Genomic DNA, 16,326 nt, shown 5'->3' on the forward strand with positions numbered 1-16,326 from the left:
CTGAAAAGTCCTATCCTCTTTAATCTCTCCTCATATGGGACCTGTTCCAAACCCCTAATCATTTTAGTTGCCCTTTTCTAAACTTTTTCTAATGCCAGTATATCTTTTTTGAGATGAGGAGACCACATCTGTACGCAGTATTCAAGATGTGGGCATACCATGGATTTGTATAAGGGCAAGAATATATTCTCCGTCTTATTCTGTATCGCTTTTTGAATGATTCCTAACATCCTGTTTGCTTTTTTGACTGCTGCTGCGCACTGCATGGATGTCTTCAGAGAACTATCCAATTAGTTGTAGCTAAAGTAGCCCCCATCATATTGTATGTATAGTTGGGGTTATTTTTTCCAATGTGCATCACTTTACATTTATTCACATTAAATTTCATTTGCCATTTTGTTGCTCAATCACTTAGTGTTGTGAGATCTTTTTGAAGTTCTTCACAGTCTGCTTTGGTCTTAACTATCTTGAGCAGTTTAGTATCGTCCGCAAACTTTGCCACCTCACTGTTTACCCCTTTCTCCAGATCATTTATGAATAAGTTGAATAGGATTGGTCCTAGGACTGACCCTTGGAGAACACCACTAGTTACCCCTCTCCATTCTGAGAATTTACCATTTATTCTGACCCTTTGTTCCCTGTCTTTTAACCAGTTCTCAGTCCATGAAAGGATCTTCCCTCTTATCCCATGACAACTTAATTTACGTAAGAGCCTTTGGTGAGGGACCTTGTCAAAGGCTTTCTGGAAATCTAAATACACTATGTCCACCGGATCCCCCTTGTCCACATGTTTGTTAACCCCTTCAAAGAACTCGAATAGATTAGTAAGACATGATTTCCCTTTACAGAAACCATGTTGAATTTTTCCCAACAAGTTATGTTCTTCTATGTGTATTTGCCCGGTCCTGACATTAGACTTACTGGTCTATAATTGCCGGGATCACCTCTAGAGCCCTTTTTAAATATTGGCATTACATTAGCTATCTTCCAGCCATTGGGTACAGAAGCCACTTTAAAGGACAGGTTACAAGCCATAGTTAATAGTTCCGCAATAAAATTTCACATTTGAGTTCTTTCAGAACTCTTGGGTGAATGCCATCTGGTCCCGGTGACTTGTTACTGTTAAGTTTATCAATTAATTCCACAACCTCCTCTAGTGACACTTCAATCTGTGACAATTCCTCAGATTTGTCACCTACAAAGGATGGCTCAGGTTTGGGAATATCCCTCACATCCTCAGCCGTGAAGACTAAAGTAAAGAATTTATTTAGATTCTCCACAATGACTTAATCATCTTTAAGCGCTCCTTTTGTATCTCGATCCTCCAGGGGCCTCACTGTTTGTTTAGCAGGCTTCCTGCTTCTGGTGTACTTAAAAAACATTTTGTTATTACCTTTGGAGTTTTTAGCTAGCAGTTCTTCAAACTCCTTTTTGGCATTTCTTATTACATTTTACACTTAATTTGGCAGTGTTTATGCTCCGTTCTATTTACCTCACTAGGATTTGACTTCCACTTTTTAAAAGATGCCTTTTTGTCTCTGTACATATTGGGTTCCAGGAAGTCACTGCTAAAGGATTCCCCCCCCCCCCAGCGTAAGGGGAGGACCCACAGGGCCTAAAACCCAAATGATTACGGGGGACAACTAATGTAAAAACAGGGACAGGAGTGCGGTCAAAGGGTCAAAAGAAGGGAACCTGACGGGGACACTGAACAGAGAACCCCGGACAGCGCCCACTGCTCCTCAAAGGTGTCAAGGGAGCCAGTGGACGCCGCCCAGAGGAACTCTGTCCGGATACGTGAACGGACAGAGGACCGGAAACAGGCCCCACAGTCACAGTAACCTCCATCAGCCAACCTCCTCTCCCTGGTTTTATAGATGGCCTGTTTAGCCAGGGCCAAGAGGAAGTTGACCAGGAGGTCCCGTGACTTTGTGGGGCTACGGATAGGGAGTGCATAAATGAGAAGGTGAGGGGAAAAGTGCAACCAAAAATGCAACATAATGTCAGTGAGGAGCCGGTGTAGGGGTTGCAACCCGGCACACTAAGTAAACGTGAGCCAGGGTCTCCCTCACACCGCAGAAAGGACAGGTGTCTGGGACAGGGGTAAACTGTGCCAAGTACACGCCCGTGCTCACGGCCCCATGAAGGAGCCACCAGCTGATATCCCCGGTGGTCCTTGGGACCAGGGTGGAATATAGGCTGGCCCATCAGGGCTTCTCACCCTCAACAGGTGGCAGGAGGTCCCGCCACTTCATAATCGGGGCAGGACACAAGGGTGAGGAAGTGAAGATTGTGGAGCACGAGCGTGTATAGATGTTTCCTTGGCGCGGTCAGGAAACAAACCGGCTGCAAGTCGTGCAGCTGGCTCACGGAGAAGGGGCAGGGGGGCCGGTTGGGTCCACGGGGCAAGGGCCCGATAAAAAGGTCCGGAGGACCAGGGGTGGAGGGTGGGCGGGGCGTGCCCTCGCACAGGACCTGGTCGAGGTAGACCCGAGCAGCGGGCGGCAAAGCGGCCCTCACCTCCTGAAGTACGCGCCTGGGAGTACAAGGCCTGGAGAGCCCCATGCGCTGAGCGAGCATCAGGGGATCCAGCCAGACTCCCCGGTCGTAGTCCAGGAGGTCTCCGACTCTAGTGACGTCTGCCAGGACCAACCTCTGGCGCCACCGCGGGAGACTCCGCCACCTGCACACGAAGCTGGGGGTTGTGTAGCAGGGGTTGTGTAGCAGGGGCTCCGCGAGGAGATCTGTCCCCCCGGTGGCCGCCACGGACCTGGTCGCTGAGAACAGTTTCCAGGTCCGGAGAAGGTCCTCGTAGAAGACAGGCAGCCCGGAGAGGTCTCGCGGAAGACCTCTCAGATCGAGATAAAAGAGCTGCTGGTTGTATCGGAGCCCTCGGAAGCGGCGCAGGAAGGCGTGCGCCTGTACTGTCCACGCCGGACTACCTGCACCATAAAGGAGCCTCTGCAGGGCCTGGAGGCGGAAGACATGGACCTGAGTGCGGAGGGACTTCAGGCCCTGCCCTCCCTCCTCCAGGGGCAGATGGAGAATCCCCCCAGAGACCCAGTGCAGTCCTGGCCAAAAGAACTCCAGAATCGCCCTCCGGAGCTCGGCCAGGAAGCCCGGGGCTGGGACCAGGGTGTTGAGACAGTACCAGAGCATGGACAGGACTAGTTGATTGAGTACCAGTGCCCTCCCTCAAAGGGAGAGGCACCGGAGTAGTCCTGTCCATTTCCGGAGCCGCTCCGTCACCCTGCCCTGCAAACCGTGCCAGTTCTCCGGCAGAGACAGATGCGTGGCAGAAAGGTAAACGCCGAGATAGAGCAGCGGACCCGCGCTCCACCGGATGGCCTGAAGCGCGGGTGGGAGGGAGCTTGCCTGCCACCCATCCCCTACCACCAGGCCAGAGCTCTTGACCCAGTTGACCCGGGCGGAGGAGGCCGCCGAGTACACGGTCTGGCAAGCCTCCACCCACGCCAAGTCACCCGGGTCCTGGACCACGAGGAGCACATCGTTGGCGTACGCCGACAGGACCAGCCGCAGCTCCGGCTCCCGAAGCACCAACCCCGTCAACCTCCTGCGGAGGAGACAGAGGAAGGGCTCAATCACCAGAGCGTACAGCTGGCCCGAAAGGGGGCACCCCTGCCCCACTCCCCGCCCGAAGCTGACCGGCTCGGTCAGGGTCCAGTTGAGCCTGACCAGACACTCCACGGAAGTGTACAGCACCTGGAGAAAACCCACAAACTGGGGTCCGAAGCCTAAAGCTCGCAGAGTGCCCAGGAGTTACCCGTGGTCCACTCTGTCGAATGCCTTCTCCTGATCCAGGGACAGGAAGGCGAACGACAGACCATCCCTACACCCAAGCTCCAAGAGATCCCGGACCAGATAGAGGTTATCAAAGATGCTACGGCCCGGGACGGTGTAGGTCTGGTCTGGGTGGATCACGTCCTCCAGCACGGACCCCAGCCGCAGCGAGATGGCCTTGGCTACGATTTTGTAGTCCGTGCTGAGGAGCGAGATGGGATGCCAATTCCGTAAGTCGCGGAGGTCCCCCTTCTTTGGCAATAAGGCGAGCACGCCTGCACGAAAGAGGGAGGACCCCGCTCTGCAAGGCCTCGGCCCAGACGGTGACCAGGTCCGGGCTGAGGACGTCCCAGTACATGCGGTAGAACTCCACGGTCAGCCCGTCCATTCCCGGAGATTTATTGGTGGGCATGCGGTGGAGGGCTTCCGAGAACTCGGCCAGAGAGCGAGGCAACTCTAGCCTGTCCCGGTCGCCCGCGCTGACCGTCGGGAGTCCATCCCAGAGCACTCTGCAAGTGGTAGGGTCAGTCGGATCCGGGGAGAAAAGGTGTGCTTAGAAGGCCCTGGCCCTCTCGCACATCTCCACCGGGTCCGTGAGGGGGGTGCCGTCCTCCGCCAGGAGGCAGGTGACGTGCTTCTTGGCCCCCCTCTTTTTCTCCAGGGCGTAGAAGCGGAAGCCACGATCCATCTCCCGAAGGAGGCAGATGCGGGATCGAACAAAAGCACCCCGGGCCCAATGACAGTCGAGGGCCCGGAGCTCCTCCCGCTTCTCCCGGCACGCTCTGCAAAGGGATGGATCCTCAGGGCTGGTGGCCAGACGCCTCTCTAGCTCTAAGACCTCCCGTTCCAACTACTCTATCGCCGCATCCCTCCATTGGCTGGCGCCACGGGTGTAGTCGCAGTAGAAGAGCCGGGCGCGCACCTTTCCTAGATCCCACCATTGCCACGCCGAGGGAAAGGCACGCCACTGCCCTCGCCAGACCAGCCAGAACTCCCGGAAGGACGTCACGAAGCCCACATCCTCCAGCAAGCTATTGTTAAAGTGCCAATAGGCCAGCCCCGGCCTCTCTGCACAGATGGTGACTAGATGGTGATCTGAAAAAGGGGCCGGCCGGACGTCGGAGGAGTGGGCCCGTGAAAGATGGAAACGCGACAAGTAAATGCGGTCCAAACGGGAGTGGCACGACCGATGGGCTTCCACCCGGACATAGGTGAACGTGGAGACATCGTCCGGGTGGTGGTCGCGCCAGACGTCCACCAGGGAGTGATGTTCCACAATCTCCCGGAGGACGTCCGCGGTGGCCGGGCACTGCTCGGTCCCCAAGCGGTCCCGCTCCTCGAGGGTAGCATTGAAATCCCCGCCCAGGACCAGGCACTCACGAGGATCCAAGGAGTCAAGGAAGGCGGACGCCTGCTGATAAAAAGGCAACCACTCCGTGCCTGATGTCGGGGCATAGACGTTGACAGGGTTGATCACAAGCCCCTCCATGCGGACCCGGAGGTGCAGCAGGCGGCCCGGCACAACCTCGGCAACCCCCAGCACCTCGGGCCGTAGGTCGGGGGAGAACAGGGTAACCACTCCAGCCGTACGAACTGTGAGATGGCTAAAAAAGACCCTGTCCCCCCACTCCAGCCGCCAGCTGTCTTCGGCGGCCAGATCCGTGTGGGTCTCCTGCAGGAAAACCACAGAGTACCCCCCCCTCCCGAAGGAAGGAGAGCACCTGGCACCTGCGGAGACCCACCCTACAGCCCCGGGTGTTCAATGTTGCAAAGGTGATAGGTGGCATGAGGAGGGCTGGGGGGGATCCTCGCTGGCAGGGACGCTCACGGCCCCCATTGGGCCGCGCAGCAAACCATGACCCACCCCAAAGGTGAGCAAAGCATCACGGAAGCTGCGGACCCGCTGGTAAGCCGCGGCACCTTGCCTCCTGGTCCTTTTACCCTCCCCCATGAGGGCCCTCGCGGCCCGGAGGATCTGATGGAAATCCCCCCATCGCTGGAGAGTGAGCGGCACCTTATTGCGGGAGCCACGGATGTCTTCTAAAAGCTCCCGCAGCTCTTCTCGCAGCGTATGGGGGGGGGGGGTCACTGGCTTCTGGTCATCCCCCGCTGGGGCCCCTGGCACGGCCCCGTGGCCCACCGAGACGGGCAGGCAAGGGGTGGACCCTCGACGTGGCGCCCGATGGGCCGGCGTCACATGGCCCGCCTCAGACCCCGGCCCAATGGGGGGCGGCGGCGGAGGGAGGATAGCAGCCCCTAGTGGGTCGGGACTGGGGAACACAAAGGCCGCTCCCTGGGGGTCATCCTCCAGGAAAGGGAAGGAGACGGCCCCTGGGGCGGCAATGGCATCGCAGGAGGTGGAGGGGATAGGAATCGGGTCAGGAGTAAGGGCAGGGCCAGGGGCAGGAGTAGGGTCAGAGAGAGGGACAGAGGTGGGATCCTGGGCCCCAGGAGCTGGACAGCTGGAAGGTGGCTCCTCTCGGTCGGGCTCAGGGGTCTGAGGGTTAGGGAGGGGGTCCCCAGGGATGCCGGGCTCAGGCTCTACGGCAGGTGGAACAACCACAGCAACAGGAGGTGAACAATCTGCAACGGGGCCCGCACCCGGGAAGGAACTCGGTTGCTCCACGCCAACGAGGGGGGGGACACAGATGGACCAGGGGGCAGGCTCTACACTGCACCCCCTGTGTCCCCACAGACACAGTCTAGACCCCCACCACTAGAGCACAGTTCGAAAATTACTCAGTCCTGAATGGCCCCCTCCACGGTGGTCTCCAGAGTCCTGTGCGCTCCCCCAGCAGCCGATGGTCTATGTAGTCCTCTTCCTCCACCTCCAGGCTCCAGCAGGTCCCCAGGACAAATGCAGCAGCGGCAGCAGCAGCAGCTCCAGCAACCCTGGCAGCCAGGCAGGAAGGACCCCCCACAGGTGGTAGTGGTGATGGTGAAGGTGGGGTCCTGGCTTCTCCCTCCAGAGATGGTGGGGAGGGGGGGTTGGCCGGCAAGGCCCCCTACCCCTTGCTCAGCAGCAGTGGTAGCAGCAGCAGTCCAGGGACAGAGCACTCTAGCCAGCAGTAGCAGCCCAGGAAGGAAGGAAGGATGAAGGAGCTCCAGCTAGCAGGGCAACTGGAGAGAAGAAAGAGGGAGAGCTCTAGCCAACAGGGCAGTCTGAGGACACTGAGCACGCTCTGTACCTATTGGGCTTCAGGAGGTCGACACCCGCTCCTGCCCTGAGGGGTTTGGAACAGCTCTGGAGGAGGCCTGGTGCCTGGGAGCTGCTAAGCTGGGCTGACTGGGGAAGCAGCTGCAGCTGGGCCACGCCCCAATCAGGCCTCAGCTGGCTCTATATAAGAGGCTGGGAGCCAGGAACTCAAGAGTCTCTATCTGCCTTCAGAGAGAGAAGGGCCTGGCTGTAAGGAGCCAGACAGGGTACCTGTAGTGGAGCAGGGCTGGGGAAAGGCTGGGGAGCTCCAGCCTGGATAGCCCCAGGTTGTGGCCTGGTAATAGGCCAAGGGGTACTGGGGGTTGCGAAGGACAGCTCAGGGCTAGGCCAAGGCAGCAGGTCCAAACCCCCCTTGCCAGTGATGAGTGGCCTATACTGCAGTCAGCCCCAGGGAGCAGGGGCTAGATGGTGAGTGGCAGTAGCCTGGTGCTGAGGCAAGGTGGGGATAGTGGGTGGGGGTTCCCCAGGGAGGGGAGACCCAGATCTGTGTCGGTATTGCCAGGGGGCAGCACCCAGAGCAAGCGGCACCGGGGTCCTGGGAGGGACACAGGGGCCAGTGCAGAGGACAAGGCGGATCACCAGCCTGCAGAGGGCACTCCAGAGGCTGGTGAGCTAATTCCCTGGATGACCACCAGGAGGCACCGCAGGGGTGAGTCCAGACCCCTCTTACAGTCTCTCACTGCTTCTTTTACATGGTTGTTAAGCCACGGTGGCTCTTTTTTAGTTCTTTTACTGTGTTTTTTAATTTGGGGCATACATTGAAGTTGAGCCTCTATTATGGTGTCTTTGAAAAGTGTCCATGCAGCTTGCAGGGATTTCTCTCTAGTCACTGTACCTTTTTAATTTCTGTTTAACCGCCTCATTTTTGCATAGTTCCCCTTTCTGAAATTAAATGCCACAGTGTTGGGCTGTTGAGGTGTTCTTCCCACCATGGGAATGTTATTTGTTGTTATATTATGGTCACTATTTCCAAGCGGTCCTGTTATAGTTACCTCTTGGACCAGCTCCTGCGCTCCACTCAGGACTAAATCGAGAGTTGCCTCTCCCCTTGTGGGTTCCTGTACCAGCTGCTCCAAGAAGCAGTCATTTAAAGTATCGAGACATTTTGTCTCTGCATTTAGTCCTGAGGTGACATGTACCCAGTCAATATGGGGATAATTGAAATCCCCCACTATTATTGAGATCTTTATATTGATAGTCTCTCTAATCTCCCTTAGCATTTCATCATCACTATCACTGTCCTGGTCAGGTGGTTGATAATACATCCCTACTGGTATATTCTTATTAGAGCATGGAATTACTATCCATAGAGATTCTGTGGAACATGTGGATTCATTTAAGATTTTTACTTCATTTGATTCTACATTTTCTTTCACATATAGTGCCACTCCCCGCCCTCTCCCCCCGCACAACCTGTTCTGTCCTTCCGATATATTTTGTACGCCGGAATTATTCTGTCCCATTGATTGTCCCCACTCCAACCGGCCAGCTTGGGTCAGCGTCACGATCGGCTCATCTGCTCCTGCTCCATCGGCCAGCGCCACAGCAGGCAGCGGAGTCACTTAGCGCCCGTGGGCTGGGTTCAGGGGGACGAGAGCAGGTGTAAGGGGATCGAAGGGAGTCGAGCCAGACCGGAGCCATTCCACCAAGGGGCTGGGAGAAGGGCTCAGCTGCACCACCTGAATCCCCCTGTCACATCACGCAGGGTCTGGCCTGTGACTCAGGGCTTCCCCTCAGATGGCCCGTGGCCCATTCCCTGGGGCTGCAGGGATGGACACAGGGAGGTTGTTACGACACTTTCCTACATGTGCTTGCCCTGCTCATGTCCACTCTGCTCCCTGTAGGGCTAGATAAACTTGTCTGCAGCTCCCACTCACTTTCCCTGGGGGGCCGAGTTCTCAGCGTGGGGGAATATCAGCCCCTCATCTTGGCCGGCTCTTGCCTCGGGTAGAACCGACTATCTCCTCCCCCCATCGTCACGGCTCCTCTCCAGACCTCGGCAGTCTTTGGGGATGATAATCTCGCCCAGTGTCTCTCATCCCTTTCCGTCCCAGCGTCCCCCTGCCATCCAGCTGGGACCTGCAGGCTGGGCGGCTAACGACCCCGGTGTCCTGGCAGGTGCTTGTCTGCAGGGAATGGTGCTGCCTGGGGAACGGGCTGAACTCTGTGGCCGGGGAACAACTCCCAACTCGCAGAGCACAGACTGGCAGAGCCCCAGCCTGGGCTGAGATCCATGGGCCAGGGCTCGTGGAGTTATTGCTGCAGGCTGGCCACAGATGGAGGCCTCAGGTCATTACACAGCTCGGTTCTGCCCCTCCCTCTCGCTCAGTTCCAGGGAACTCTGCAGGTGACTCAGCAGCTGACCCGGCCATGAAGGGAACCCAGATCCGCACGCAGCCTGTGGGTGACGCACGTTCTGCCCCCTTCACACTGAGGATTTCATGGCCTCCCACGGACATGTCCTGAGCGAATGGGACCCTGCTCACCCCTTCTGCACCCTCAGCAGATGCCCAGGGGCAAGGGGCTCCTGTACAGTCCAGGCCCTGGGGGTTACTCTGCACCATGGACTCGTGGTGTCTCCTGGGTCATTGTCCCAGATACACACTGAGGCACTTGACGCCACTTGCCCACTGCTCCTGCTCCCTCCTCTGCAGCCCCCGAGCTAGACGTGCTCTGAGCAGGGCTGTCCCTGCCCCTGCTGGCTGCCCGCTGCATGGCAGGGAAGGGCAGTGGGGAGTTGTGGTGACCCGTTGCTTCCTGCCCGGGGGGGCTGTGGGAGCCCCAGGGAGAGCTGGATGGGAGCTGGGCCTGAGCCAGGGGATGGGTAACATGTGGCCCCCACGACCTTTCTGCAGTAACATCGCTGGGTGTCAGCCTAGGGAGGTCGGACCCCACTGGGCTGACTCACAGGGTCCCAACTTGGGGCCCCACCAGGGGATCGTAACCCCCCTGCCTCCCCCTCAGGGCTGCTGAGAGAACCTCGAAAGTGTGAGCAGAGCATGAACTGAGGCCTCCATCTGCGGCAAGCCTGCAGCAGTAGCTCCACTAGGCCTGGCCCGTGGATCTCAGCCCAGGCTGGGGCTCTGCCAGTCTGTGCTCTGCGAGTTGGGAGTTGTTCCCCAGCCACAGAGTTCAGCCCGTTCCCCAGGCAGCACCATTCTCTGCAGACAAGCGCCTGCCAGGACACCGGGGTCGTTAGGCGCCCAGCCTGCAGGTCCCAGCTGGATGGCAGGGGGACACTGGGACGGAAAGGGCTGAGAGACACTGGGCGAGATTATCATCCCCAAAGACTGCCGAGGGCTGGAGAGGAGCCGTGACAATGGCGGGAGGAGAGGGTTGGCTCTACCCCAGACAAGAATCTGCACAGCAGCAGAGCAGGAAGAGGCATCTCGCACCCCGGGAGCTGCAGCAGCCCAGAAACATCACCTAGGGGAGCAGTGAGACCGTCTCCATTCCAAGCACAATGTTCTGCATTCCCCAGAAGGGAGCGGTTTGATAGCTGCCTGGACACGGATGGGTTAGAGTGTCCGGGTGCAGTTCCTTAGAGCTCTAAGGGGGGATTAGGGGAAGATCCCTTGGCAGTTTACACAGCTGGGTTCCGTCCCACCCTCTCGCTCAGTTCCAGGGAACTTGGCAGATGATTCAGCAGGTGACCCGGCCATCAAGGGAACCCAGATCCGCACGCAGCCTGTGGATGATGCATGTTCTGCCCCCTTCACACCAAGGACCGGAGCCATCTCCTTTTTCAGGCCTCAGGCCTGCTCCATCAGCTCAGGCCGTTCAGCCTCCTGCTGCTCCATCCCCCCGAGCCCCCAGCTGCAGGCGCTGCCCAGACCCGCAGCGAGGCGTGTTACAGGGCCCAGCATCCCCGTCCCGCTACCTGTGTGAACACCCCGGGAGAGACTGTCTGGGGGAGTGAGAGCTGCCATCGCCTGAGCTAGCAACTCCATGAGCTCAGGGGCCATAACAGACAGAGGCAGGGTGAGGAGGAGGCGCTGTATGTGGGAAGAGAGATATGGGGGGATGTCTGTACAGCACCTAGCACAACGGGGCGTGATCTCAGCTGGGGCAGGGACTGCCTCTCACTGTGTGACAGGGCAGGGCCCGGTTGGGGGGTATATTTCTCAGAGGGGTTGGTGAATGGGATGATTTTTTTTGCAGTACAAGGGTGATTGGGGTGGGGTTGCCAGGGGGTTGGTGTCTCAGTGAGGTGTGATGGAGGTGGCTGGGGGGGTCTGTGTCTCAGTGAGGGGTGATTGAGGTGGCAGGTGGTTTCGGGGGGGGTTCTCTGAGTAAGTTGTTATTGGGGTGGGGTGTGGCTGCGGGCGTCTCTTTCTCAGTGAGAGGTGATTAGGGAATCTTTGTCTCAGTGACGGGTGATTGGGGTGGGAGGTAATGGGGGGGGTTGTGTGTCAGTGAGGTGTGATTGTGTAGTAGGAGAAGTTCATGTTTGTATTTTGTATAATTCTGTATTTGAGCTAATTTCAAGGCAGTAACAGACCTTTGAGGGTCACCACTTGGTTGCAGGTTTAGCATTTTAAAGTAAGTAAAAGAATGCCATGATTGTTTTTCTTTTGCATTGCAACTTGATGTTCCTGTTCAAAATGTTTTGTGTAAATTAATTCTGCTTTGTGTGTGAATAAGGAACGTGTGTTAAAAATAACTGTCAAGGCCGTCGCTGAACCAGATGTACAAGGAAGGAACCGGAGACAAACGCAAGGACGCCAGGAGGCTGCAACAGGCCCCTACTAAAATGTCAGAAAAGGCAAATTAACAACTCTAAAAATAAAACAGGTACCTATCAATGAAAACAAAATAACTGTAATCAAAACCAGCATAAAACAACTCCCTAAAAAAGTAATAAAAAAACAAAATAAAGAATAATTAAAAAAACCCAAAAAACAAGCACTCGTCAAAACAACCATTGATTACAGCATAACGGTGCAAAACTCATTAATCCCAATAAAAAAATTCACTATATAAACAGGGGGCCTTGCCATGAAACTTTGGGTTCGTCCTGCCAAGACTTCCCCGGAGCATCATGTCGCGACCAACAGAACCCGGTTCCTCCCTACCCGTGATCAACCTAGCTGGCCACTAGGTTGATCCAGACTCTGAACTGGTAACTACAATTTCGACTGGTGGGACAGTGTGTGTGTGGTGTGATTGAATGCATATGCTAATTGTTGTATCTTCAATAAACGCAGTGTATTGTCTTTTCCCCTGAAAAAGATCCCATGTGCTTCTTATAAGCATAACATTTTTGGTGGAGAAGTGGTATAATATAGCTGCATAATATCTTTAATATTAAACTTTAATAAAAACTGAGGTACACCACCTCAAACATTTAATAACTAAACAATGGAATAATTTCCCCTAGACCCTTAAAAAGTAGAAGCCAGTAAAAGCTGACCCGCCTATAAAACAAAAACATAGGAAAGCATGGGGGTAATGCCTCTGTTTTGCCTGCAATCAACAAAGGAATTTGTGTGTGTGGTTAAAAAAAAAAAAGGGGGGGGGCGATTTTAAGCAATAATCTGCCACCCCTAGTTTATACCTCCCCTGCACAGCAGCCGAGAGGGAAGGGGCATCTCGCACCCCGGGAGCTGCAGCAGCCCGGAAACGTCGTGTATGGGAGCAGTGAGACCATCTCCTTTCCAAGCGCAATGTCCCACGCTCCCCAGAAGGGAGCGGTTTGATAACTGCCTGGACATGGATGAGTTAGAGTGTCCGGGTGCAGTTCCTCAGAGCTCTCAGGGGAGTAGGAGCGAAATCCCTTGGCATGTTACACAGCTCAGTTCTGCCCCTCCCTCTCTCTTGGTTCCAGGGAACTCTGCAGGTGACTCAGGAGGTGACCTGGCCATGAAGGGATCCCAGATCCGCACGCAGCCTGTGGGTGACGCACGTTCTGCCCCCTTCACACTGAGGATTTCACGGCCTCCCACGGACATGTCCTGAGCATATGGGGCCCTACTCGCCCCTTCTGCACCCTCAGCAGATGCCCAGGGGTAGGGGGCTGTGGTACAATCCAGGACCTGGGGGCTACTCTGCACCATGGACTCGTGGTGTCTCCCGGGTCATTGTCCAGATGCACACTGAGGCACTTGGCACCGCCTGCCTCCTCTGCAGCCCCCGAGCTAGACGTGCTCTGAGCAGGGCTGTCCCTGCCCCACCCCTGCTGGCTGCCCGCTGCATGACAGGGAAGAGCAGTGGGGAGTTGTGGTGACCCATTGCTTGCTGCCTTGGGGGGCTGTGGGATTCCCAGGGAGAGCTGGATGGGAGCTGGGCCTGAGCCAGGGGATGGGTAATGTGGCCCCATGACCTTTCTGCAGTAATATCGTTAGGTGTCAGCCTAGGGAGGTTGGACCCTACTGGGCTGACTCACAGGGTCCCAACCTGGGGTCCCACCAGGGGATCGTAACCCCCCTGCCTCCCCCGCAGGGCTGCTGAGAGAACCTCGAAAGCGTGAGCGGAGCATGAACTGAGGCCTCCATCTGCAGCCAGCCTGCAGCAATACCTCCACTAGAGGGGTTGGTGAATGGGATGATCCTTTTTTCAGTAAAAGGGTGCTTGGGGTATGGGTGCTTGGGGGTGGTCTGTGTCCCAGTGAGGGGTGTTTGGGGTGGGGTGGCTGGGGGCTCTGTGTCAGTGAGGGGTGATTGGGGTGTTCAGTGGCTAATAAGATCTGTGTATTATTGAGGCGGTAAGTGAGATGGGTCAGGGCTGAGGTTTCTGCCAGTCCTTTAACAACCCGTTCCTCGCACCCCAGACAGTGACACAGACCCCTCATTCTCCTGCTCTGCCCCACAGCCCGCTGTTTAACCCTTTGGCATCCGCTGGGTAGCAGCCTTAGACTTGTCAGTCCCTGCCAGGCATCTCATCCAGAAAAACATTGTAGAGAATTCCCGCTTCCCCCCAGACACAGAAACCCTCTCTCCTCTTGTAACTAACGGTGCACAAAGTGGGAGCAGACATAGCCCCAGACTCAGATATCCAGGTTACCCTCCCCAGGCTGCCCAGATAGGGCAGATGGGGTCTGTGAGAGTGAGGGGCCCCTCCGTGGGCTGAGGGCAGATGCCCGCTCTCTACTCATCGCCAGAAGCTCTGTGATCGGCGAGGTCAGTGCGGTCTCCCTGCCCTGCCCAGGTGTGAGGTCAGACGGACGGGGGCGAAGGGCAGCAGAGGCTGGAGATTGCCAGAGCCAGTGTGCTGCAGCCTTCAGCTCCCACCCGCCCACCCATCCATGAGAGCCTGGCACAGACCGGGCTGCCGGGGCCAGGTCATTGGAATCCAGGACGAGTTTCTGGAGACTGGATCTAGCCATTGCTCAATGGTGGGTGCCAGGGCCAGGTGCTCACAGTGCCTCTTGCTCTTGCCCTAACGCTCTTCCTCAGCACTGCCAATGCCTGACTCTCCCGGTGTCTAACCCCAGCTGTGATCAGGAGCAGGCCCGGCTGCCAGAGCTGTGTGGGGAACGGTGATTCCACTGCCGGGAGCAGTCACTAGCTCTAAACCCGGCTTGGTTCCCATTTGGGACAGAACCTGAAATTGCTGAAATTTGCCACGAGAGGGAAGGTCGTGGGATCCGTGTCTCTGGGGCTGCCCACCTGGCACGCTGCCCTGGAGGTCAGAGCCTGTTGGCCCAGGGTGATGTAGAGCTGCAAGCCTGGGAACATCACAGCCAGTGCTGCCAGGGGCATTCTGGGCACGTCGAGGGGTTTGAGGCCCTGGCAGGCTGGGGTGAGACTTCCCCAGTTTATACCTCCCCCATTGCACAGCAGCCGAGCGGGAAGGGGCATCTCGCACCCCGGGAGCTGCAGCAGCCCAGAAACATCAGCTATGGGAGCAGTGAGACTGTCTCCTTTCCAAGAGCAATGTCCCGCATTCCCCAGAAGGGGGCAGTTTGATACCTGCCTGGACACGGATGAGTTAGTGTCCGGGTTCAGTTCCTCAGAGCTCTCAGGCAGGTAGGAGCGAAATCCCTTGACACGTTACACAGCTAGGTTCTGTCCCTCCCTCTCGCTCAGTTTCAGGGAACTCTGCAGGTGACTCAGCAGGTGACCCGGCCATGAAGGGAACCCAGATCCGCACGCAGCCTGTCGGTGACGCACGTTCTGCCATCTTCACACCGAGGACTTCACGGCCTCCCACGGACACGTCCTGAGCGAATGGGACCCTGCTCGCCCCTTCTGCGCCCTCAGCAGATGCCCAGGGGTAAGGGGCTCTGGTACAGTCCAGTCTCATGGGTCATTGTACCAGATCCACAGTGAGGCACTTGGCACCACCTGCCCACCACTCCTGCTGCCTCCTCTGCAGCCCCCAAGCTAGATGTGCTCTGAGCAGGGCTGTCCCTGCCCCTGCTGGCTGTCCGCTGCATGGCAGGGAAGGGCAGTGGGGAGTTGTGGTGACCCATTGCTTGTTGCCTGGGGGGGTGGGGGGGCTGTGGGAGCCCCAGGGAGAGCTGTATGGGAGCTGGGCCTGAGCCAGGGGATGGGTAATGTGGCACGTGGCCCCGCAACCTTTCTACAGTATTAACTCCTTTGTCTTGACAGCCATTTTATGACGGACAGATTCCGTTCACACAGCCTGGCTTGCCCACTGTCCACTGTATATTTTAATCCCTTTGTGTTCCATGATAGGGGCTTAGACACAGATTCTCCTGCCTTTCTGGAGAAGGCTCTCAATTCAGGCATGTGTTTGAGGTTTTGGTGAGGAAAGGGTGTACCGCAACCATGCCTGCCATGGGCCCCTCCCTCTGGAATTTCTTTGGGTTGGACACCACTTCCTTGTGAATCTTCCCAAATACAAAGTTTTTCTTTCCTCAGCCCTGAAGAGACAGTGTTATCTTTTACAAGCGTAGCAGGAACAACATTTTTTAATGGAGTGCTTTGGATCGGTAAGATCCCCTCAGTTACCCCACTCTCTGTTCCCAAAAGGTCAGCTGAGAGAACTCTCCCCTCCAGGAGATCTGACCCCCAGTCTTCCCTTAAAACCTGACCCACAGGTGAGGGGTCTGGCATTTAAATGCAGATCCTTCACCATCCTCCTGAGGAAAAGCCTCCCTACAAAAGGTGGGCAGACCCTCCTGTCCCCCCTCACCTTCCATCTGGACTTTCCGCTCTGGGCTCCCCTCTGATGCAGACACCCCTGTGTCCCCCAAAAGGGAAGGTGACCCTGATCCAGCTGTGTTTTCACAGCTACCAGCTATGACAGACCCTTCACTGGCCAGCACAATCCCCCCTTTCACTCAGGTTGGGCTTGCTTCCAGGTACAGTGCCCTTGGGGTCTCTTCCCACCACAGTGGTCAC

Source organism: Emys orbicularis, chromosome 20 (assembly GCF_028017835.1).
Source record: "Emys orbicularis isolate rEmyOrb1 chromosome 20, rEmyOrb1.hap1, whole genome shotgun sequence".
Taxonomy (NCBI): Eukaryota; Metazoa; Chordata; order Testudines; family Emydidae; genus Emys; species Emys orbicularis.